This window comes from Misgurnus anguillicaudatus, chromosome 17 (assembly GCF_027580225.2).
Source record: "Misgurnus anguillicaudatus chromosome 17, ASM2758022v2, whole genome shotgun sequence".
Taxonomy (NCBI): domain Eukaryota; kingdom Metazoa; phylum Chordata; class Actinopteri; order Cypriniformes; family Cobitidae; genus Misgurnus; species Misgurnus anguillicaudatus.
This window is the reverse complement of record NC_073353.2, coordinates 11,101,713-11,128,488: the sequence shown is the minus strand read 5'-3', so window position 1 is coordinate 11,128,488 and position 26,776 is coordinate 11,101,713. Positions and strand designations below refer to the sequence as shown.

The window sequence follows — 26,776 nt, the reverse complement described above, 5'->3', positions numbered from 1 at the left end:
AATTAAATCTTTTGTTTTTACTAGTTCACAGACAACCGTCAACTGTATTTTTACTGAATGACAATTTCATATTAAAATCTTATCAGTTAACGGTTAATGTTCGGTTTAGAAGCTACGGTTGTCGGTTCGGGAAAATTAACTGATATGAGCATCCCTATTAACACAGTTATAGATGGATTTCAGTCATGTGACCTTTTACGTCATGCCGCCATCTTGAGGACCTACCGAGTACCAGTAGGCTATTGACAAGCACCTTGCTACGATTTACGGATTTCTTATCTTTTACTGTCTATGATTCTTACGGATACAGTAAAGGGCTACGAAAGACAACATGTCGCATCTAGACTATCATGAAAATAAACGCTACTTTAAACAAATATATCTTGGTTAGGGTGTGATGCCTACTCCATCCCTGATGCGTTCTTCCAGCCGCTGTCCGCTGCTACCGAACTACCACTATTTTACAACATAAGAAGGCACGACACAACATGAAGCTTTGCTCGAAGTATCACCTGGATCTCTACACATGAACGCAAGCATTGAAAACATTGTTTGTGTACACAGAGTTTACTAAAAAGAAAGGTTTTGTACAACTGACTTTGGCTGTTATGGTGTCTGCTTGTCATCTCTGCCAGACGTAAATAATCGATTTCCGAATGCGAATGAATGAATCTCATATGAGGCTCCTTTTTCAACTAGAAGGTCAATTTTTTTTTTACTTGCGACAAAACATCGAATTATCCGTGCATTTTTATGGAACTTTGCTTTAGGAGATATCAATCTTTACTCTCCTCCCTCCTTACGTCGCAATTGGAGATCGATACATCTTGACTGGGAAGAAGGCGGCGAGCGGACGCCAAATCATCCAAAGTCAGTTGTTCAAAACCTTCTTTTTAGTTAACTCTGTGTTCACAAACAATGTTCTCAATGCTCGAGCTCACGTGCAGAGACACAGGCGATACTTCGAGCAAAATATCATGTTGTGTTGAGCCTTCTTAGTGTTGTTAAAATAGCGATTTTGATGCTAACAGCATATTGAAGGCATAGCTTCTAGTTCTTTTGCGACCACTTCAGGTCCTCAAAATGGCAGAAGACAATTGAGTGGCGTCAGCTGATATTCATGTATAGAGTTGTTTCCTCATGCTAAATGTAGGCAAAGTGTCAAAAAAGCAGTTGGACATGTTACAGAGTATTTCTGTGCCGAATGCACTTTGCCAGGGTTCATACAAGTTTCGGAAAGTTTTTTTCGATTACAGTTCCAACTGACGTTTCAGGGGTTTTCTATACGTATTACTTCTGGGCACTTCCCCCGGCAAACCCCGCCCACCCGTCAGTCAGCGGGAGACGCTAGAACTTACAAACATTCACATCACGCGACAGCTTTGTTTAATTTCAAAACTCAACAATGGCACAAAAGAATAAGTGTGTTTTTGGATGTAAGGAGAAGAAATCCAGCCTTATGAAAACAATGGATATAGTTTATTATCCGGGGTAGCAGCGGAGTTTTGCGTGTGTGTTTGATGCACGGGATTTTCCCAACCGGGTCACGAGTTGCATGCGGTAAATAAGACTTCTGTCTTATGTTGTAAATATGCGCGTGCCGTGCATATTATATAAATGACACGAACATGTAGTGAATCATAAGTTATAAGTGTTGTATAGTGTTGCATGACTCGTACTCACTCCACCCGCGGTAGTAACTCCTCCTTCTTCATTTTTTCGTACGTTATCGGAAAGATTCGGTAAAGCTAATCTTTCTTTTATAAATCTGATTAAACTAAAGACTCTTCTGAGATATAAAGGATGTAATATTACTCTATAGGTACTCCAGATTAACATCAAAAATGCAGAAACAGTGTGTGTTACGTGAGCTTTAAATTTATGGGGTCACGCGCTGTACATTCTGAAGCGTTCATGTCTTTCAGAAGCATTAAAAAGCATTGTGCCTTTTGAAAAGTGTTTTCTTTGCCTATATCCGAAAAGTTATCAAAAACAACTTTCTCCAACTCAACTTTGATTTTGTACATTTATCCAGAGATAAAGCATGAACTCGATGAGTGATGCTGTGCATTGTGTTGCAAAGTCCACTGCTTTTGTGGACTTCAAATTTGGTTTTGATATGCAAATCTGGCAACCCTAGCTGTGCGCCTGCGGAGAGGTTTGGTTCGAATTATATAGAATGTACATGTAAACCAACACTTAAATCAGATTTGCAATGTTTATGGTACATGTAAACTATACTGTCGTAACCTGCAATCGCATTAAATTCAGTCGGATTGACACAATTTTGTGCATTAAACACAGCCAATGACTGCTATTGTTCCCAAACACACGCAAGCGCGGGATATGTGTGCTCGTCAATGGCGGGCATTATATCGGGATGACGGGCATTAAATGACGGGCGTGGATTTCATTTGGGCCTGGTCATGACTTATGCTATGCTAATTTCTAAAGGTTTTGAGGTGTAAAACTATATTTAATAGACACCATTATAAATAATATATTTTGATACAAATTACTTAAGCAATTGAAAATGAAGCAAACAGCAGAAAATTGACCCTCCACTGAAGTTTGATTGCCAGGCGAGGCAACTTGACCAATCATAACACTGAAAATTATGCGTCACCGACATTATTCGCCACTCTGTCCGACATTCAAACCACAAAGAAGAGTTAAACATAGTTAACACTATGTGATTTTAAATATTCTTTTGTGATATTTGTTTGTTGTCACTCTGTACAAACATGATCTCAGCTAAAAAGCCATGTCATACTGTTTGATCTCAGCTGTCACTGTACAACAATAAAGACTTAACCAAATAAAACAGATTCGCACAAGAAGACTCTCTGGTGTTTTACCTCAAAGCCACACCACAGGAAAGTATCTCAAAACTTCTGTGACTTGTAAGCAATATTTTCAATCTTAATTTTGTTTTCATTTTCCTAGAAATTAGCCAATATTTCCACAGGGAGTGCACAAATTGACGTTAAGAGTGCCATGGCTGAAATTGTAAGCTTGTCGGACATAGAAGAGAGGCGGGGCTTTGTGAAGGGTCCATTGTACATAAACAACTGCATGATTGTATCAAAGCATTTGCAATTTGTCCAAAATAATGAGAGCTTGCTGTTATGTAGTGACTTCATGATGTGGAGCTTAAAACAAGTGTTTTGAAAAAGTATTTCTGATCTGAGAAATGCTCTGAAGTGACTGAGAAAAACTGTAACATCAATTAGTGGTTTATTGTGTCTCTGCTGCCATCTAGTGACTCAATATGAGAATTGTTTGAAACTGATTTTGCTGTAGTTATAACAAATACAAATGCATCTTATTTAGAGACACAATTCGTTGACTACAGTTAAAATCACTACATTTCTTCTTTCATTAGAGAAACAGCTAAATAACAAACTTGTATATTGATTATTTTTGTCCTATTTCTTCTTTTTCTGCAAACAAAAATTCTACAAAAAGGCACATCAAAATCAGAGCTAAAACCCACAAAACTACAATGAACATTCAATTAAAGACAAATACCTTTTGGATGAGAAATCCAGCAGTGTCAAGAGCAAAATTCAACTGGAACACATAAACGACTGCTGCTGTTCCACAGGCGGTGACTTAAGAGTGGCCATTATGATGTCACAATATAGAAGCATCACACCAGGCTGACCATGATGAACTCAATGCCCTTTAAAAGTGAAAAGGTAACTAATATTAAAAGGACATCATGATGTACAACACACAAAATATTTGTTTTTTAGCATAAATAGCATGTGCCTGTGGTGCCCACATGACTGTTTCTTATAAATAAAACATTTAAAAGAACAAAAACAGAAAATAAGAAAATGACAGTTTTATATTTTTATAAATAATATCTGGCAGAAACTTTGGGATAAAAGGGAGACACTTACTGTGTACAGGATTCAAGATAATGTGTGTACGTGATAAGTGAAATTACACACTTTTTAAATTGTATGGCTATATACCAGGACATTATAAAAAAATCAAAGCAGATATTGTGGCAGTGTGCTTGTATGGGGCATTCAGGTCAGATGTGTATTAACACAATCAGCCAATAAGAAAAGACATCATAAAGTTCAAGTTTTGTTATTTTGTACCCGTAGGTATAGTTTCAGTGAACAAGTTCCCACAGTTCCTCATATAATAGACAATAGGAAACAACACTAAAAAGAAAAACATCATAAAATAATAACATAAAGTAAATAAATAAATAAAACTTAAATTAAAATGAACCCCTTTACAATGTCTAAACATTGTTATATAATCAATCACTACTGGGGCAAAGCTGTTCTTAAATCATTTTGTTGTGCAGTGAGTGCGGTACTCTAAACCGTCAATTAGATAGGAGATACTGAAACTCATTATACAGGGGGTGATGCCTGTCTGCTGAAGTTGAAACACCCTTTCGCTGTACCCGCCTGGTATACAGTAAAGCAGGGGTAAGTAATGGCTCCCTAATCAACTTACTAGGGATTTCACAATTTGGTAAATAGAGTTCCAGTTTTTTACAGATAAATTCCCATACCAGCACACCAAAGTAAATGACAGTGCTGGTTCAATGTAAGCATGCTAAAAAAATAAAACTGTGTTTTATCCAGTGATGGGAAAAGTAAACACACATCCTTTCCTCAAGTAGAAGTAAAGATACTCATGTTTAAAAATACCCTGGTAAAAGTTAAAGTACACTAGACTACACTTTTTTCTTAAGTTAAAGTAACGAAGTATCGGCTCCCACATGTACTTAAAGCTTAAAGTATTATATCTGTCATATCTCAGAAAAAGTCATAGTGTCTAGGCAACAGCGGCGTCACTTCCGTTTCGCGTTAGCATGTCCCATTGTGTGCATACTCTGTAATGTGAAAGTACATACTGTTGAGAGCAGAACAACAAAAACAGTACCATTAGGGTATAGTATTTAAGTACTAGACGAATTGGGATGCAGCTTGTGTCTCGTTTCAGTAGTGTCCTCTGGAGGTCGCATTCGAAGGATGCATACATCATCAAGGGTGTCTTACAGAAAAGTAAGTAGGACAGTCTGGATGCACCTTTGAATGCAATCTTCTTTTACATGAATTTGGAGGATGCATGAGGTGTATCCTTCGCCACTGCAAAAACCCCACAATTCCTTGCGCCGTCGCGAACAACAACATCATTTCTCAGCGTCATTCTACACACTGGCAGCTGTAAATACTAGCGAAGATGTGGTGTTTAAATGTAAAAGTAGTTTAATGTTTAAAGTAATTTTACTTTAGCAGATAAGTAAGAGATAATGTATAGGAAACAGGTTGTTATCGCAGAAATAAGCCCCAACAGTGTGATTGGGACCTGACGCGCAGCAGAGTTGTTATTGATTCTATGTGGAAGTCTACTGGTGTAAGGGTATACAGTATATACAGCATCCTCCATAAGTATCAGGACAGTAAAGAAAACATTTCTCTGTTTGCTGTGGATACCAGAAAATGGTAAGATGAATATCAAAAGTACAGAATGTCACATTTTATTAACATTTGATTGTGTTTCAACTAGTGCTCCACCGGTATGTTTTTTTTTATGGCCAATGACAATACCATTATTAAGAAAGCATGCATGGCCAATTGGACGATAAAACACAAATGTTATTACAGTACATAAGAGAAAAACAGAAAACATTTGTTATGCATAACATTTATAAATATACCCTTTAAAGTAACACATTTACAAGACATAATTAATCTGGATCTGACATCTCACGGTTTTGTTTGATTAAATGTGTTGAATTCAGTGTTTAACACATAATGTCATGTTGTAATTTTACTGTCTGTCAGACATTTGCTTTACATTACAAATATCAAATTTAAGTAATAGAGAAATTTACTGGCCGATAATATAAAACAAAAAAAATCAAAAAATCGTACGATATATCGTTCTCTGCGATTTATTGGCTTATCACTAGTTTCAACCAACCCATTCTCACCAAAAAGCGTACAAATGACACGCAGTGTGATTCTCGTGCAATAGATACGCCGGAACAACAAAAACAGTACTATTAGGGTATAGTATTTAAGTACTAGGCGAATTGGGATGCAGCTTGTGTCTCGTTTCAGTAATGTCCTCTGGAGGTCGCATTCGAAGGATGCATACATCATCAAGGCTGTCTTACAGAAAAGTGAGTAGGACAGTCTGGATGCACCTTTGAATGCAATCTTCTCTTACATGAATTTGGAGGATGCATGAGATGTATCCTTCACAGCTGCAAAAAACCCACAATTCCTTGCGTCGTCGCGAACAACAATATCATTTCTAAGCGTCATTCTACACACTGGCAGCTGTAAATACTAGCGAAGATGTGGGGTTTAAATGTAAAAGTAGTTTAATGTTTAAAGTAATTTTACTTTAGCAGATAAGTAAGAGATAATGTATAGGCAGCAGGTTGTTATCGCAGAAATAAGCCCCAACAGTGTGATTGGGACCTGACGCGCTGAGTTGTTATTGATTCTATGTGGAAGTCTACCAGAAAATGGTAAGATGAATATTAAAAGTACAGAATGTCAGTCACATTTGATTATATTTCAACTAGTGCTCCACCGGTATGTTTTTTTTATGGCCAATGCCGATACCAATATTAAGAACGCATGCATGGCCAATTGGACGATAAAACACAAATGTTATTACAGTAGAGACAAACAGAAAACATTAACCCTTTAGAGTATACCCTTTAACGTACTTAAAACACATTTACATAAGCAATGTGGATCTGACGTCTCACGGTTTTGTTTGATTAAATGTGTTGAACTCTGTTTTATGTGACACAACATAATGTCATGTTAAAATGTGAATAATGATTGGTCATTTTACTGTCTGTCAGACTTTGGCTTTACATTACAAATATCAAATGTAAGTAAAAGAGAAATTTACTGGCCGATAAAAAAACTGACGATATATTGTTCTCTGCGATTTATTGGCTTATCACTAGTTTCAGCACATAGCCCTACATGCTTTACCAACAAAGAACAACCTTAAATGCTGACTTATGTGTGTTGTCACAAAATGCAAGGCTCATATCTCATTAATATTATATCAAATATATCATTAAAGGCTCATGTCGTTTAAAACCTGTTTGACCTCCATTCATCTTTGGAACACAACACAGTTTAAGATGTTTTAGATTTAGTCCAAGAGCTTTCTAACCCTCCGTTGAAAATGTATGTACGGTATACTGTCCATGTCCAGAAAGGCAGTACAATGCTGCTAACGTGTTATCTGTTCCACCCGAGCTTCGTTTACAATCTGAGGGATTAGGACATCCGCGACATGCACACTTATGCACCATTTTAAAAATATATAGCAATACCAAAATACCAACAATGTAGAATAGTTTGAATACAGTGTGTGTCTCCCTCAAGGGCGATTTATAGTCGTGCGTAGCTCCTACGGCGCAGCTACGGCGCAGGCTATCCGTAGCCTGTGCGTAGCTCTGCGTAGCCTGACGCGCACCTCACAAATTTTCTAACAGCGCGTCGGCTCTACGCGGACCGTAAGCGCTGTGATTGGTCCACCAGAACCCCTCCCGTCAGGTAAAAAAACTGCGTCATAGGTATTTCCGTTTGAGACGGTGAAAACAAAGACGAGCCAAGTTGAGGAGTGATTTAACTCAAACTGAAACATAAGTCGCTGTTTATTTACTTCCATCATTGCTGGTCTTCTCAAATTATACACAACAAGTTGCTATTTCTTCTTCGTTTGTGGGTTTACTTGCTTAGCTTCTTCTTCTGTGACGACTTCTGCTGCTACTGTGGTTACACGCGTGATTACTGCCAACCAGCGGTTTCGCGTGTGTTTGCACGTCGACGCGGACGGCGACGCACAAGTATAAATGAAAACCGACGCGGAACCTACGCCGTCGCTGCTACGCCGTAGGACCTACGCACGACCATAAATCGCCCCTTAGACTGTAAACGAAGCTCGGGCGCACCAGATAACACGGCAGCAGCGTCGTACGTCAGCAGCGTCACGGCAGTGTGGTGAACACGGATTCACAACAGACCCGTCACCCGGAAGAGAAGACAATGCTGAAAAAGTCGTAATTTTTGTTATTTTTGCTTCAACAAATTACCTTTCTGGACATGGACAGCATACAGTACATTTTCAATGGAGGGTCAGAAAGCTCTCACACTAAATCTAAAACATTTTAAAATGTTACCAAGATGAACGGAGGTCTTCCGGGTTTCGAACGACATGAGGGTGAATCATTAATGACATAATTTTCATTTTTTGTTAAAATAACCCTTTAAACTTGAACACTTCTGAGCCAATGGTTTTAATATGCTCACATTAGATAGAAGTATCAAAATGTCTTGTTCCATTGAGTTGGAATAGTGTGCAATGCATGTTAAATCAGATATGCTGTGCTTTTGTCTCATTTTCACCTTTTAATGTTTAGATATATTTCTTGATTCCACAGCAAACAGGAATTTTGCCAGTATTGTCCTAATACTTATGGAGGGCAGTATGTATGTGTAAAATTGCAACATACAGAAACAGTACAGATTAAATAATACTTTAGACAAACACAGAATAGACAAGCATTTCTATGATATTTGGAATATCAGACAAGTAAACCGACAGAGTTTTGCATTCACTATATTAAGACAATCACATCGTAAACACTTGTTTATGGTTTTGGAAAGAAAATTAAGTTGCTCTCACCTGCGCTGCAGCCCATATGCAACTTCATTCCACGTGACCGCTAGACTCCACTCGATTATGTACAGCAGAGAAATGTCAGAGCCAGAGACCACAAATTCTAACTTTTATCCGAAAAACGAACGCGAAGTTATCCTTGAAGATGGATATCCAGTTTGTAAGAAATGTGGACGAAGCATGACTGCAAAAGGAGCAAATACGTTCGAACTGTCTTGAGAAAAGTCTTGGTTGCATTTTCTTTCCGTCTAATCTCATGCCCGATAAAGCGCTGTTTGTAATCGCCGCTTCTGCTTTGTTTACATGGTAACCCTGGTAACCGCTCTCTCTCTCTCGCGCGCGCGCGTTCTCTCACACTCTCTCCCCGTCTCGTTCTCTTAAAACAAGCCCATTTAAGTGATTTATATTACAAGTAATTTTTAAGTTGATTATACGTAGGCCATATCTAAAGAGAAATAGCTTATTCCTTATTTTGTTCAAATGGGAGATGCGATGCAGCTTTATTTTTTTAACCGCATTAGACGATTCAGTTTTTGCAGCGAACTAAAGAATTCATTTAAACTGATTCGCGAATCGATTTTGAACGTTTGGCCCATTTACTCTATGAAGAATCGACTCAAAAGACTCGTTTATTTCCAATACTTTGTAACGAGTTGACTCCAACGAGTCATTAATTCGCGAATGCCATAGAAACACGAGACGGTAATTTTAAAATAAAATACACGTTTCGTAATTAATTAAAATACGATTAAGTCTAAAAAACACATATCTAAAAACACACAAAAAATGTATGTTACTTTCTGTTTTTTTTTCTAATTTTGACACAACTTCAACTTTTTTGAGTTCGATAAAAGGTTTTATTGTTTATTAATATGCTCAAGTCAAGTGTAAGGGGAAATCACACGAAATATTTGACACTTTAGATTATAATTTTATTCTGTTTTTTTTTTTTTACTTTGTTATGGCCTAAAACTTTTGCACATGTCTTAAAAGACATGTACTAAATAAATAATGCTAATAATAATGTTAAATATAATCTACCTGTACCATTTAAAACTAAAATAATTTTGATGAAGTGCTTTACACTTTACAAAGTTAGTTTCCATGGATGGATGCTAGGTTAAATAGTTAACAAGGATGTCAGTGAGGTTACACTACCACTAGAGTGAGCAATATGCTTTACAGAGAAGATTCGGCTTCAGAGCAGATGAGATAAAACCAAAGTACAAAGCTCCAAGATCTTAATTTAGATTGAATAAAGCCAGGGTTTGTACAAGTTTAATAATAAATAACATATTATTATCTTTGCTTGCTTCTTTTCTCGTGGTTACCACTTAATTTCTCATCATCTCAGCATAACAAAAAGTTGTTTTCTCATTATCCTGACATAATCTAAATCTCATGATATAATTTTATTTCTCTCCCTATTATTTAGTGTATTTTGAAGTGGAGTGTTGATGCACGTGATTTGGGGTCTTCGCAGTTACCACAATACCAAATAATTGCCCACAATAGACAATAATCAAAGTAAATAATAAATCAAAGTGGGATGTCAATGTTTGTTAATTTGGGGACCATCTTTAAAATTATATTGTACATGTTTCTATGTTGAATAGCATTTAATAGTTAGTATTTGAATAAATATCAAAAAGTGTGCATTATAGCTGACAACCGAACTGCAACAACTGCATGATTGTGTCAAAGCATTTGCAATTTGTTCAAAACTATAGAATTTGCTTTTGTGTTGTGACTTCATGATGTGGAGGGTCAATAAAGTGTTTTGAAAAAGTATTTCTGATCTGAGAAATGCTCCAAAGTGACTGAGAAAACTTTAACATCAATTAGTGGTTTTATTGTGTTTGTGCTGCCATTTAGTGCCTCAATATGAGAATTGTTTAAAACTGATTTTGCTGTAATTATTACTTAGAGGGATAGTTCACCTCAAAAAATGAAAAATCTGTCATCATTTACTCACCTTCATGTTGTTCTGAACCTGTACTGTGTGTGTTTCTTTATTCTGTGGAACACAAAAGAAGATATTTAGATAAATGATGGTAAGCACACAGTTGACACTGACTTTCACAGAAGGAAAAACAAATACAAATGCATCTTATTTAGAGGCACAATTAGTTGACTACAGTTTAAATCACTACATTTTTTCTTTCATTAGAGAAACAGCTAAATACTAAACTTGTATATTGATTATTTTTGTCCCATTTTCTCTTTATCTGCAAGCAAAAATTCTACAAACAAGCACACCAAAATCAGAGCTAAAACCCATGAAACTATAATAGAAATTTAATAAAAGACAAATACCTTTTGGAGGAAAAATCCAGCAGTGTCAAGAGCAAAATTCAACTGGGACACAACGACTGGTGATGTTCCACAAGCGGTGACTTAAGAGTGGCCATTATGATGTCATGATATAGAAGCATCACGCCAGGCTGACCATGATGAACTCAATGCCCTTTAAAAGTAAAAAGGTAACTGATATTAAAAGGACATCATGATGTACAACACACAAAATATGTGTTTTTTAGTATAAAGACAATGAATAATAATATAATACTTTTATATATATATATATATATATATATATATATATATATATATATATATATATATATATATATATATATATATATATATATATATATATATATATATATATATATAAACATTTAAAAGAACAAAAACAGGAAATAAGAACATGACAGTTTTATATTTTTATAAGCTACAAATAATATCTGGCATGCTTTGGCATAAAACGGAGACACTTACTTTGTACAGGATTCAAGATAATGTGTGTATAGGAGAAGGAATCACAACCACACTGTAGGTCACACTGGGATTGATATAAAATAATTGTATAGAATAAAACAAACATAAAAAATTACAGGAAAAGGGAATCCAAGGCATGGCATTAAAAAAATATGTTGAGAAGAAAGTTACATACTACAGATTATGAGAAACATACATACATACATATATTATTTGTTATTTACATAAAGTCATGTGATAAGAGAAATTACACACTTTTTAAATTGTAGGGCTATATACCAGGACATTATAAAAAAATCAAAGCAGAAATTGTGGCAGTGCACTTGCATTCAGGTCAGATGTGTATTAACACAATCAGCCAATAAGAAAAGACATCATAAAGTTCAAGTTTTGTTATTTTGTACCCGTAGGTATAGTTTCAGTGAACAAGTTCCCACAGTTCCTCATATAATAGACAATAAGAAACTACACAAAAAAAAGAAAAACATCATAAAATAATAGCATAAAATAAATAAATAAATAAAACTAAATAAAAATGAACCCCTACACAATGTCTAAACATTGTTCATATAATCAATTACTACTTGGACAAAGCTGTTCTTAAATCATTTTGTTGTGCAGTGAGTGCGGTACTCTAAACCGTCAATTAGATAGGAGATACTGAAACTCAATACAAGGTGTGATGCCTGTCTCATGAAATTGAAACACCTATTTGCTGTACCTGCCTGGTATACAGTAAAGTAATGGCTCCCCAATCAATTTACTATGCCATTTCACAATTTGTTTAATAGAGTTCCAGTTTTTACAGATAAACTCCCATACCAGCACACTTATCACTAGTTTCAGCACACAGCCCTACATGCTTTACCAACAAACAACAACCTTAAAGGGATAGACTTTAAAATGAAAATTCTGTCATCATTTACTCATCCTCATGTTGTGCTAAACCTGTATGAGTTTCTTTGTTCTGATGAACAGAAAAGAAGATTATTTTGAGAAATGATGGTAAACACACAGCAGTAAGTGACTATAGACTACCATAGTAGGAATAAAAAATATGATGGAATTTAATGGATACCGTCAACTGTGTGCTTGTCATCATTTTCAAAATATTTTCTTTAACATTTATCACAATACTTCCAAAATATTTTTTTCCTACTATGGAAGTCAATGGTCACTCAATGCTGTGCATTTATCAAAATATCTTCGTTTGTGTTCATCAGAAAAAAGAAATTCATACAAGTTTAGAACATGAGGATGAGTAAATTATAACAAAATTTTCATTTTAAAGTGAACTATCCCTTTAAATGCTGACTTATGTGTGTTGTCACAAAATGCAAGACTCAGAAGAATTGGATCAAACTGATACTACACATTCTATGCTTTTTATTTGTAAACTCTTCTTAAAGGGTTAGTTCATCCATAAATGAAATTTATATCATTAAAGGCTCATGTCCTTCAAAACCCGTTTGACCTCCATTCATCTTGGAACACAACACAGTTTAAGATGTTTTAGATTTAGTCCGAGAGCTTTCTTACCCTCCATTGAAAATGTATGTACGGTATACTGTCCATGTCCAGAAAGGTAATAAAAACATCATCAAAGTAGTCCATGTGACATCAGTGGTTCTTAACGTTATTCCTGGAGGCCCACTGCCCTGCACATTTTGTATGTCTCCCTTATTTAACACACCTGATTCAAATAATCAGCTCATTAGAAGAGCTCTCCATGAACTGAACTGAGTCTTTCAGATAAAAGAGACATAGAAAATGTGCAGGGCAGTCCCAGCTAACAAAAAAAGGTCCCCAGGACGTCCCCTAAATGGCATCTGCGAACGTCCCCCGGACGTTATCGTGTAGGGTTCTTTTGACGTCCTGCGAACGTCCGCAAAAACGTCTTCCGGACGTTCAAAATGACGTTTTGGGGACTTTATTGACTTTTAGGGGACGTCATTGGGACCTTTTTTGTAAGCTAAATAACATGCTAAGCACTTTAGGCGAACGTCCCCGTAACGTCATCGTGTATGGTTCCCGTTACGTCGAGCGGACTTCCGCGAGGACGTCCTCCGGACTTTTGCTAGGACGTTCGCAGGACGGTCAGCGGACTTTCGGGACTTTTAGGGGACGTTCGCCTAAAGTCCTCAGCACGTCGTTTTATTTCCTTGCTAACCAATGAAATCAGACACGCTAAACATTGTATACCACAAAGTTCTTTTATTTAAATTAAACAGTTGTAATTATCCTGTGCTCCGTGTTTGTGTGAGCGTGCGCAAGTTCCCGTGCGCGTGCCGGATCTCCCGTACGCGTCACGCGCTTCAGCTGCGTGTGTGTGCGTGTCTCTGGCTGTCTGCTGGACTCCGATGTCAAATATTTCCGTGGTCTTCTAACCTAAAACAACGAAACGAACACATTCAAAAGTTAAGTAGTTATTATTTATTGGGGTGGTTTCCCAGACAAGGAGCTTAAACTAGTAATTATAAAAATATAACTAGTTTTAACAAACATGCTTTACTAAAAACATTACTTGTGTGCATTTTGATGTAAAACAAAGGGCACTGATGTATTTTAAGATATGTCAGTACAAGTTGTTTTTAGGTTGGACAGTTTTTTTAGTCTAGGGCTAGTCTAATCCCTGTTCAGGAAACCGCCCCGATATGTTTAAAATGTCTTGCAAAAAATCTGTAGCAAACATTTAAAAGATAAGGGAGACAGAATTCTGTGCTAAAACTAGAAAGCATGCACAACTCTCTTATTACCTTAGTATTTAATGTTTATGGCATTATAGTTGCTGTTACAGTTCACTCAAATTAAAGGTGGCTAAATGTGGACATACATACAGTACTGTGCAAAAGTCTGCATGCTACCATTAGATTTGTTGTTTTTGCAATTGTGTAGTGATCATATATTTATTTCTCAGTCTCTTTATTAGAATACAACCAGAACATACAGGAAATGTGTATGTCGTATTAAAAACAGTATAAAAGTTTAAGCTGAAGTTTCAAGTATTAAGGGTAAACTCCCCTTCAACTTGAGCAATAGCAGGCAACTGCAGGATCTCTTACACATAAATAAAAGTAAATCCTTTCTAATTCTAATCGAATGACTTCAGTCTCCTCAAAAAAGCTCAAGATGTGTTTCGTGCCAAGAGAAGTCATACTAAATACTGACTGATGCCTGAAGAAGACATTTAGTTCTGAAAATTGTTTTGTTTTTAATTTTGTGTACATATTTCCTGTATTTTCTGTCTGTATCCCAACAAAAAGAGTGAAAAACAAATATGGATGGACATTAAAATTTTGCTAAAACAACAAAGCCGGTGATGGTGGCCTAAGACTTTTGCACAGTACTGTATGTTACCTATTTTATGTGTAAATGCAAATCGATATGAATATGAATACTCCCAGTATGGTTTCAGCTGGTCAGGCTGGTGTAGCAGGATTGTTTTACAGAGGTTTTGGCCACTTTGTAGCTGGTCAGGCGGGAAGACCAGCTGACCCACCAGCATATACCACCTTGACTAAGTTGGTTGGCTGTCTTAGCTGGTCCTTCAACCTGGCAAATCTGGTACGTCAGCTGGTCTTCCACCCTGACCAGCTACAAAGTGAACATACACATCTCAGAGAGAGCATAGGTCACACACACACACACACACACACACACACACACACACACACACACACACACACACACACAGACACACACACACACACACACACACACACACACACACACACACACACAGAGTATAAAAATATTTTACTATGACATAAAATAATATAAGTTGTCTTATGCTGAAATTTGCCTTGTGTAACTGTAGCATCCTCCTAATTCCCATCTCCCAAACTGCCTCCCCTCTGAAGAAACAGATAACGAATCTACAAACAAAAACAATCCGTAGTAAACATGGGTAAAATGTCAGCAGTGACTAGTAATGTTGCGTGTGTTATTGCACATACCATCTTTTGAAAGTCAGCTTGGCTTGCTGCATTTTTCCGACCACTGCTGTGATGATGTCCTGGATTTGGTCTACTTTCAGAATGATTCTCCACTCCAAGATTTCTTTAAAGAAGGTGTTTTGAAACATGAATAACATTACTAACTACACCATCAAAATAAATGAACAATAAGTCTGTCTGGAAGAAAATCAATATCAATAATTTAAGATAAAAAAAATAACAAAATAGTGTACCTTGATTCACTGGTTGGAAGAAATTGATTGATGTGCTGCATTTGTGATTGTGCATAAACTGTAAACACATTCCAGATAAAAAAAAAAAACAATAAAAACAATTAATTAGATTTAAAAATTGATGATGTAAGTATTGTAGTAAATGTTGTAAAATGTTGAATGCTCTATCATTTGTAAGTCACTCAAAGCATATGACAATTAATAAATTTAAAATCAAGTAATCATCATTATACTACAAATACTGTACACTGAGATTAAATATAATTTGTTTCTTAATTCCACAGAAGTATAACCATTTAAATGACTAGTAACATTAAAATGTACTCACAATAAGGTGCCTCAGGCAACATCAAAACATCTTTTTGCTTTTTCTTACTGGTTGCTCCTCATCTAACAAAAAAAAAAAAAACAGGGAAAAAAATCTAAAAAGAATGATAATATGAAAGTAAATCATAGTGACCTTATAGTTTCACCTGGCTTCTCAGCTGAGAAATACTCCTAATTGCTGTTAATAATGATTCATTTTCTTCACTTTTAAACTGGAAATCTTATCTTCAGGTCCAGAAACAACAACAACAAAAAAGAAGTATTTGATATTATTAAGAAACTTACACAATGATTCCCACTATTTTAAATCATGTAACAATGAATGCAGTGACAATTAAATCAACTTCAATAACGATTTCACTTTCAGATAATTTACTGTCCTACTGAACTTTGAATAAATGTGCATTTAAAGAAAATATGTATAAACGGCATGCATTTTTCTTGATCATTCCAACTCTTGGTCACTATACATTACTGTGCAAAAGTCTTAGGTCACCATCACCAGCTTTGTTGTTTTAGCAAAGTTTTAATGTCCATCCATATTTTTTTTCCACTTTTTTTTTATTAAGATACAAACAGAAAATGCAGGAAATATGTACACAAAATTAAAAATAAAACAATTTTTTAGAACTAAATGTCTTCTTCAGACATCAGTCAGTATTTAGTGTGACCTCTCTTGGCACAAAACACATCTTGAGCTTTTTTGAGGAGACTGAAGTCATTTGATTAGAATTAGAAATGAAGGTTTAATTGTATTTAGGTTTAAGAGATCCTGCAGCTGCCTGCTATTGCTCAAGTGGAAGCGGAGTTTACCCTAAAAACTTGACACTTCAGCTTAAACTTTTATACTGTTTTTAATACTACATACACATTTCCTGTATCTGGTTGTATCCTAATAAAGAGACTGAGAAATAGTGATATATGATCACTACACAATTGCAAAAACCATACAAACATTGTATATTTGGCTTGACAGTATTTGTTGAGGTTAAAAAGAAGTTTGGTATTACTTTGCATACTGTGAGAAAATAGGCTACTCTGACTGCATTTATTGTCCACAGCTGTTTGTCCAGAATGGCACATTATTTATTTTGGTCTCAATACCCTTCAGATAAAAACAAGCATGTTTGATTATTTTGTATTTTTTATCTGAAGCTGACCATGTTGTTCATGTTTATTTGTATTTTATAAAACATGGATAAAATCTTACCACATTCTTTCACTCTAACCAGGATGGTGCTACCTCAGCCTTATTTTGTTCTGTAAAATGGAGCAAAACAGCACAGGAAACCTGTAAGTAAAGTCCATATAAATCTGTAAGTTCAGCTTGCAGTCCACAAAGGCAATATACATAGTTAGCCTTAATAGAGGACCATTGGCTTTATTCTCAAACCTTAGGCTAAAATTGTTTTCCAATGGTTTTTCTGGTTTCGTTTCTTTGGTTTAGTTTGAGAAAATCTCTTTTTTTTCAAACCAGTATCAATATTACAGTATAAGATAAGCTGATCTGGTGCTGAACTAACCTTTTTGGAGGACATGTTTAGATGTTTAAAGGCTGATAAAACAAAATAAAGAAAGTAAATATATATACATACACATCAAAATATATAAAAGAATATAAAAAATTAAGCTGCTTAAATGTTACCCAGATGTACCTCAACCGTCCCAGAGATTTTATGTATTATTATAAGAGATTTGATTCAATTTAAGATTTGTATTCAATTGCTACCATCATATGGTTTAACCATACACCAGATAAAGGTTTAAAATAAAGTCTAAACAATATATTCATAAACAACATGCATTCAGGCTGATTCATTATGCTGCACAGTTATTAAAAATAATTGAACCACATCTACAAACTTATTTTGGTGATTTAGCCCACAAGTTACTTGAACTGGCATGTCCATTGTTTTTACAATGAATTAAATGGCTTTTTTTTTTTACTGCGTTTGGCACAGTATTCAATCCTACACGTTATTGTACTACAGTACAGTAGGTGGCGGTATACTGTAGTGTGCTGTTCATGTCCGCATCGTCATACGCACCAGCACCGCTGAAAGACTGCAGGAACAGAAACCCCTGGAAAGGTAAGTTAGGCGTTTTTATTAATACCTTAAAATGCTTTGCTTTGCCATTATTAAAGCATAATTTCAGACAGAATCTCGCGCACGCTCACACTTGTAGGCCGTTTCTCAAACGGAAGGCTGCATCCTCCGGAGGTCGAATATGCAGGCTGCATACGTCATCAAGCCTGGTTTATTTAAGTTAAATGAGCATTACATTCGCAAGTCATACGCATATTACAACAATTTACGATTAACTAAGAATAATAGACAGCTTTATAATTGTTAATATTCTTAAGTCTGACAGTCTTGATGACGTATACAGCCTACAAATGCTACCTCCAGTTAGCCTTCGGATTGAGAAACGGCCGTAATGAGCTCGCGCAGTAACTTATATTAATTATTACTTTATAACATTTACTCAAACACTGAAACAAAGTAAGCGAGTAACTTAAATATGGCTACAAACCTCGAATAAGTTATTTACCATTTACAAACCTCGAATGAGTTATCAAACTGCGCTCTTGAACCAATATTTACTGTATATGGTAACGAAATCTTACCCTGTAACGAAAACTTGACGAAATTACTAACTTATCTAACAATTAACTACAAAATAAACGGGATGTGTATAAAAAATGACGAAATTTAAAGGAGCTTTTGCTTATTCCTACCATCGAGACCGTTGTGTCAGTTGAAGTATGACGTGTGAGGCCTCGTGCCAGATAATTCAAATGTTCTCGCGCGCAGTCAGGGCCTATACTGGCACGTGATAAAGAGATATGCTGTCATCTTTTCTTTTACAACACAAGTTGTTTCTATATATATTAGACACAACAATAAAATTAATAAAATCTGTGATTTTTTTGTTTGTCTAAATCCTAATTGCTGTGTGTTGTACAACTTGATAATTCATAAAAGTATAACAAGTGTTTGTTTTTGTAGATGAGTTCCCTATTAAAGAGAGGCTTGATGCTGTTTACTCCACACTCTTAAGGCCAGTTCACACTGGTCAGACAACTACCAACTCCAACAGACACCAACAGATACCAACAGACACCAACAGACAACCACATTCTAAAGTCTAATTTACTTTGATCCAACAACTGCCAACAGGGGTTTCACACTGGTCAGACAGACTCCAACAGACGCGTCAGTGGCCTTTAGGCTGATTTTGGATTATTTGTCTGTGAAGACACAGTAGTTCAGTTTCTGAATCCCATCAAAAATGAAGACCTGCAGGCCACCATATTGAGCTGTGAGTCAAAATTTATACTTTTATAACCATACCGGTATATGACATTTCAGTGTAGTGCCAGTTAAGTTTCCCTGGCTAAAATAATTTAATTTGGTAATATTTGTTAATAAGATTATTAATAAGTTATATTTGTATATTTGACTTGTATAGCAAGTTATATAGTTATATGAACAAATAAGGATATTGTTAATAACAAGCTGAGATGGTGAGTTTTCTGGCTATGGTTTTACAGGATGTTTAAGAAGGGGAAAGAAAGAATAGGTAGCTTGGTTAATTTTGTTTACATGCATAGTTCATGGGGAAATTGTTCAGAGAAAGCATTCAAACACAACCGAACATCTGATGCTTTTTACTGTCTTATGCTTTTCTGTGTTCCAGGGTCTGATGTCATGATGTGGCGCTTTTCCAATGTAGGGTACAACTTGGCTCGGCACGATGCAGCTCAGCTCGCTTTCGTTTGCTTTTCCAGTACAGTTTAGTATCGCTTCAGAGTGGGTGAGATTATAAACAGGGGTGCACATAAGGGTGTGTATGCGCGATTAGAAACGATTCCAGTGTACCAACATTGCTGGAATTTTGTTACATAGTTAGCTAATTTAATGCAACATAAGGGATTTCATAACGTCTCGATCACTCCCCAGTGACTGGTCCCAGTATAGGTCATAAACCCCGCCTCCCCCTTGTTATTCAATGGGACTTGAGACCTGTTAGATACAAAATAAACTTCAGTATGTAAAACGTTTTCTTTTTATTTATCCACCGATAACATCCGCTCCAACACAAGCTCCAAAACAAGAGTCACCTTTTAGCTTCCGTAAGAGGTCATGTGAAATAATAAACAATATTTAGCATAAAGCTATAATATACATAAACACATTTTTAATGTCTTAAACTTAACAAGACCAACTAAACAATTTAATTACACTTCAATTATCTTTTTTCCGAAGCTGGTTTTTGTCATTTACTGTAAGTTTAATCATGCTGATGTAAATTCAAGTGTTTGTTTTTAAAATAAGTTTGTTTTTAGTTAGTTAGTTAATGCTATAAAAACGGTGGTGTCACGTCAGGATTGACAGCTGTGTATGCACATTCTGGGAGAGTGAGGGCGGGGCCTTGATTTCGCGGCTTTACTTCCTGCTCACTACTGCGCAGGACTGGTCCCGAAATTGCTACTGCGCAGACTCAAAACCCAAGATGTCAGCGGCAACACTGGCGGCTTCACTTTTCACCAATGGAAGAGAGCAAGCTCTCGAGGTGCTTCTTTTAGAACCAGGACAAAAAAAGTTATGTGCACCCCTGATTATAGGCTTATTGTTACAGTTGCGTCCCCTCTACTGCCGGAACATCATCGTAAATGCGATACAAACACACACACACACACACACACACACACACACAACATGGAGCAACAGAGCATATTAAAGGCGGAGTCCACGATGTTTGAAAAACGCGTTGGAAAAGGAGACGGTCCGGCTACCAAAACACACTTATAGCCAATCAAATCAAATCAAATGCCGGGTTGCGTATGTGTGGGGCGGGTCTATCAACAGAAGTTCCAGATTCTATTGGGGTAGGGGCGTGTTTGTTTAGGTGATTTCAAATATCAACATTGGCTTTCAAACATCATGGACTCCGCCTTTAATGGAATGTAGCCACAAAATCAAATTGACACCCACAACTACATTTTCCACTACCTCTCTCACATGACAGGTTCTGTACAAACACCCGTGTCATCGGTACCTGCACTCCGCGGACAGAACATTTAAGCCATGACGCCTATATTTTTGGTGCGTTTTGGATGCGGAGCCATGCGCAAAGTTACAAAAATGCCATGCAGACATAGGCATGGTGGTGTGCTCTGCATTTTTGTAACTTTGCACATGACTTCACATCCGAAACCCATTACTCCTCACCCAAAAGTGAGCTGTGCTGAACTGGGTCATACTATGCAGTGGAAAAGTGCCAAAAGTGTCCTACTTCGTGGCTTGAAGGATTTAGGTAAGCAAATTTATCTGACACATCACAACCTAAAACTTTATAAAAAAGTTTACATTTTTTCTTGCAGTGTAAACACGGCATTTTGATCTTAATATTTATTTATATTTAATGAGATATGGAGATTTTTATCTTTCACAGATGAATACATTTGAGTGAGCCATTTTTATGTCTAAACACCGCGGTCCACCATACATGAAAGTCACCATCATGTTTCTACAGTAGCCCAAAACGGACAAACTGTTCTACAGAGTGTGTTTCGTCTATACGTTGTCTCAAGGGCTCATTATAGCAAACATACATGCAGACCGCTGGTAAGCAGTTTCCACGCGTGTAACCACAGAAACAGCTTGGCCAGTTTAACTCACAAATGAAGAAACAGCAGATTGTTGTGTATGTTTTGAGAAGACCAACAGCAGTGGCGGCCGGTGACTTCTTTTTTTGAGGGCACTCGATTCGAAGTTCGTCACAACATGTATGTAGCCCGTCATGTGTGTGGTTTCTTTTTTCAAAATATGTGTTCTGCACTTTGAGAGATCCTGTGTGCATCACGTGTCATGTGAAAATAAGTGCCTGCTGCAGATGCGTCTAAAGGGTTTATGATAAAAGAGACACTCACGATTGCCAGACACTCACATAATCTCATGCGTAATCAGAGTTTACTGTTTAGGGAGTGTCTTGCATGTATTTTGTGAACGTGAGTGTCTCTTTTTTATCATAAACGGTTTTGACGCGTGTGCAGCAGGCACTTATTATGACAAAACATGTGATGCACACAGGATCTCTCAACACGCAGGACACATATTTTGAAAAAGGCACATGATACTTCGTACACTTATTTTGAATTAGCGCCCCTCGGATGAGGAGTAACGAACGCCACTGACCAGCAGTGATGGAAGTAAATAAACAGCGAATCGTTGCAGTTTAAGTAAAATCACTCCTCCACCTATCTTTGTTCTCACCGTCGCAATTGGAAATGGCTATGATGCAGTTTTTTACCTGATGAGAGGGGTTCTAATGGACCAGTAACAGCGCTTGTAGTCCGCGTAGAACTGAAGCACTGTTAAAAATCAGACTACACAGAGCTACGCTCAGGCTAGGGATAACCTACAGTGTAGACCTTACGCACGCACTATAACATGGGCTTCAGACGATGACATTTTTTTCCTGTGGCAGCTACCATAGAATCTCATTGCGTTTCGAAATTGAAGTTGATTGCTGTTTGCAATTTCACCGCTAGATGCCACAACAAAATATAATACACATTTAACATATATAACTTTTTGATTTTAAATATGGATTAGCAAATGCTGAAATTAACATGAACTAAGATTAATAAATATTGTAGAAGTATTGTTTATTGTTAGTTCATGGTAGCAAATGCTAACAAATACAAGCTTATTGTAAAGTGTTACCATTGCAATTTGATACTAAACCTAAAAATGTGTAAATGTCTTACCTGTATCTTTTTCACTGTTCTTTTCCAGCAGTTTCAGCGTTGGACTTGTAATTCTGCGTGTTTGGCCTCTTTAGCACTTGCTGTTTGAAAGTCATTGCTTGCAACAGATTGAGCGACTGTCATTCTGCATTTCTGTTTGCATTGCTTTGCTTGCATTTTGAATCCTTCGCAATAATAACTTCGCAAAAAGTTTTACATTTGAACTGTAGTTGTAGATTCAAGTTTGTTTTTCCTTGATATAATGTATTTATATAGATTTTTACAATTATTTATCATGCAGTGCTTCATATATGAGAAAGACAACGCTTGAAGAACCACACAACACTCATATTAATGTATGTGTCATATTAATAAAAATAAACAAGTCTTTGCACTTCATTTATATTTAATCGAGTGATATGTAACTTCACAATGGTGGATTCTTTAACTATTACATGAATATGTGCATTGTGATTTCGATTTATTGACCATAGGTATGTCTTAGGAATAGTGGGGAAAATCATTTACTAAAAAAGACAAGGTGCCAGATCTTTCATTTACTTTAAATGCAATAAAATTATAGTACAATTGTAAGCAGCTTTAATGGAATCTATGTAATATAGTCAGTAAAGGGTCGATATAAAGGCCATGTTTTTAGCATAAGTAGTTTATAAATTAAGAAAAAATTCTTAATATTAGATACTATAAATTACGATTTTCATTAGTAAAGCCATACAGCATTTTTACTTTGATGTTGCATTAAAGGGTAACTCTAAGTGTAACTTTCTGCCTTATGGTTAAATGTGTAGTATGGGTTTATATAAAAGCTTCGAGTGGTTTCACGTCCCCGGAAGGTCCGCCAGCGAACGTTGTCTAGCGGACCATATGCGGACGTCACCGAAAGGTCCGCCAGAAAACGTTTTTTAGCGGACCTTGTGCGGACGTCCCCGGAATGTCCGCCAGCGAACGTTATTTAGCGGACCTTATGCGGACGTTCCCGGAAGGTCCGCCAGCGAAGGTTATTTAGCGGACCATATGCGGACGTCCCCGCAAGGTCCGCCAGCGAACGTTATTTAGCGGACCATATGCGGACGTCCCCGGAAGGTCCGCCAGCGCACGTTACAATGCGGACCAATTGAGGACCTTATGCGGACCTAAGAGGACGTTCGCGACGTCCGGGGGACGTCCCCTGTTTGCTGGGGTGGGCCTCCAGGAATAACGTTAAGAACCACTGTGTTAAAGCAACATGGACAGTATACTGTACCGTACATTTTCACTGGCAGGTCAGAAAGCTCTCACACTAAATCTAAAACATTTTAAACTGTGCTGCGAAGATGAACTGAGGTCTTACGAGTTTTGAATGACATGAAGGTGAGTCATTAATGACATAATTTTCATTTTTGGATAAACTAACCCTTTAAACTTGAACACTTCTGAGCCAATGGTTTTAATATGCTCACATTAGATAGAAGTATCAAAATACAAATGTGTTGTTCCATTGAATTGGAATAGTGCAAATCAGATATGCTGTGCTTTTGTCTCATTTTCACCTTTTAATGTTTAGATATTTTTTGATTCCACAGCAAACACAGGAATTTTGCCTCTATTGTCCTAATACTTATGGAGGGCAGTATGTATGTGTAAAATTGCAACATACAGAAACAGTAAAGATTAAATAATACTTTAGACAAACACAGAATAGACAAGCATTTCTATGATAGCTTTGGAATATCAGACAAGTAAACCAACAGAGTTTTGCATTCACTATAAGACAATCTCCTAAAATGGTCTGAGGACAACAGTGTTAAAAAATCATGTTTTCTTATGTTGTGAGGCTCATTACATCTTAATCTTAGTTGTAATGGTATATCGGCATGGCGGTATGCCATGCAATATACGATTATCACATCGTAAACACTTTTTGTTTTGTTTATGGTTTTGGAAAGAAAATTAAAATTGAGTTGCTCTCACCTGCGCATGCAGCCCATATGCAACTTCATTCCACGTGACTGCTAGACTCCACTCGTTTATGTACAGCAGAGAAAATGTCAGACCCAGAGACCACAAATTGTGTTAGATTCAGGTCTGATTTCATATGGCAAGATCATGGCAGTACTGTGTTCTGTGTGGGGACACGTGGAGTCATATTGTGTGTGGCTTCCACGTGTTCCCAGTGTCTTTTTGTGTTGTGGTGTGTAAATAAACCTTCAGTTTAGTTTATGTTTGTCTGCGCTTGGGTTCTCTCCGCCAAACATTTTGTGACACCTAGTGCCATTTTATGTGAGCTTTCTTAGCACATTTTAAACTTCAGAGTCCTAAAGTCATCAGATTAAAATTAGAAATTTGGATTTCATTTAGATTTAAGATAATAGCTTGCTAATAATCTAAAACTAAAATATAATAATTACGTGCTTTAAACACTTAACATTATTAGTTTACATGGAGGATGTTAGTTTAAATAGTTAACAAGGATGTCAGTGAGGTTACCTACTGCGCAAAGTGACGTCGGAATGACGTCTTTTTCATGTAATTTTTGGACGTCCGAATTCGGTACATAAAAGGGGTTGTTTTGTAACGCCAGGCGACGTCTTATTTTTCGACGTCTTCTGCACGTCTAAATGTTTACATCCGTAGGACCTCCGTGTAAGGAAAAAAGACATGAAAAAAGCGAAATGATTGTCTCTGCACTTCACACATCCATTGCAACACCGAACACTTCAATCATTTCCTGCCGGCTGTGGGATTCGAACCATCGAACTCTGGGTTACAAGCAAGTCTCGCTAACCAATTTTGTATATTTAATAATGTATATTATATAAATTGTTAGTATGAACTACGCATTTAATTACAGATTTTTAATTGTAGATTTAGATGAATTTGTATATAATTCAAGAAAGCAGAAAAAAACAGTACTGTATAAATAATATAGACTATTCGTAAGTATTAATCATGTTGGTACAATAATGCTGATATTTGTAAATAAAAAAAAATGTATAGGCCTAATCATGTAATATAGACATACGCCTGTCATAGACGTCCAAATGACGTCCAAAGAATTACCCAGTTTACACGTCAAATGTTGCCCGTAAATATCACGTCCAAGTAGGGTCATGGTTGGACGTCCAAATAGTGGACCAAGTTTGGATGTCGAATAGATGTCCAGAATTGGTCATGGACCAACGAACGAACAATATAGACACGATCTGCACGTCTATCCAACGTCCAATGTTTAGTGGGTACACTACCACTAGAGTGAGCAATATGCTTTTCAGCTTCACTGAGCAGATTAGATGTACCAAAGTACAAAGCTCCAAGATCTAAATTTAGATTGAATAAAGCCTCACTGTCAAAATGTTTGGGGAACCCCAAGAAGGTTTTATCTAAATTAGGAAAGACCTGTTCATGTACATGCATTATTTTGAATCAAAGGTGGTTGAAAGTAGTTCACATAAAAACATCTGATACTTTATTATATCTGATACTTCATAGAAATTAAACTCCAACAGTCATTTAGAGATCAAAATAGAGATCAAAAAACACACAAAACTAAAATGTAAAGTTATAAAAAAGTTTATTTACAGAAACATTTGAATTTGTTTTTAATTTAACACTGTAAAAGAAAAGATATTCATATAAAGCTCAACAGAAAGAAATATATTTGTTTAAATGAACACAGACTCTAAAAACCAATCTACAAATCTACATATTAATACATATTATCATCAATAAAGATGATAAATGATTTTTTTGTCATCACATTTCATCATTTGATTGAGTGTGATTTTATCCTCATTCACAGTCGGTTTGCTTTTGGGATGCACTCTTAAAATGACAGATTTTCCACTAGTATTGTTGTTTGTGTGTGTAATTATATGCAGGGGCGCCGTAAGGGGGGGGAAGTTAGGACGATTCTAAGTGCCCATGAACTTTTGAGGGCCCCAGCCAAGGACTGTGCCGCACATGCAACCCCCTTAAGATGAGCCCTCTTAGCTCCGCCCCGTCTTTACTCTGCGTTTTAGCGCCAT

General features: G+C 36.5%; 3 long non-coding RNA genes across 4 annotated transcripts; 1 reads left to right on the top strand and 2 right to left on the bottom strand.

Annotated features, from left to right (window-relative positions):
- Positions 1–14,451: 14,451 nt before the first annotated feature.
- Positions 14,452–16,297, bottom strand: LOC141350189 (uncharacterized). Its single transcript, XR_012358173.1, has 4 exons — positions 15,996–16,297; positions 15,668–15,725; positions 15,435–15,537; positions 14,452–15,353 (listed from the first exon to the last, which is right to left on the bottom strand). It is a non-coding gene; the product is annotated as an uncharacterized lncRNA (long non-coding RNA).
- Positions 16,298–17,013: 716 nt separating this feature from the next.
- LOC129451822 (uncharacterized) lies at positions 17,014–18,957 on the bottom strand. 2 transcript variants are annotated; one of them, XR_012358277.1, is made up of 5 exons: positions 18,548–18,957; positions 17,969–18,076; positions 17,518–17,549; positions 17,205–17,285; positions 17,014–17,099 (listed from the first exon to the last, which is right to left on the bottom strand). It is a non-coding gene; the product is annotated as an uncharacterized lncRNA (long non-coding RNA). The 2 variants fall into 2 exon arrangements; XR_012358276.1 differs by having other exon boundaries at positions 18,530–18,635.
- Positions 18,958–18,960: 3 nt separating this feature from the next.
- Positions 18,961–23,150, top strand: LOC129436428 (uncharacterized). The gene is made up of 3 exons (XR_012358278.1): positions 18,961–19,318; positions 19,697–21,316; positions 22,801–23,150. It is a non-coding gene; the product is annotated as an uncharacterized lncRNA (long non-coding RNA).
- The last annotated feature ends 3,626 nt before the right edge of the window (positions 23,151–26,776 follow it).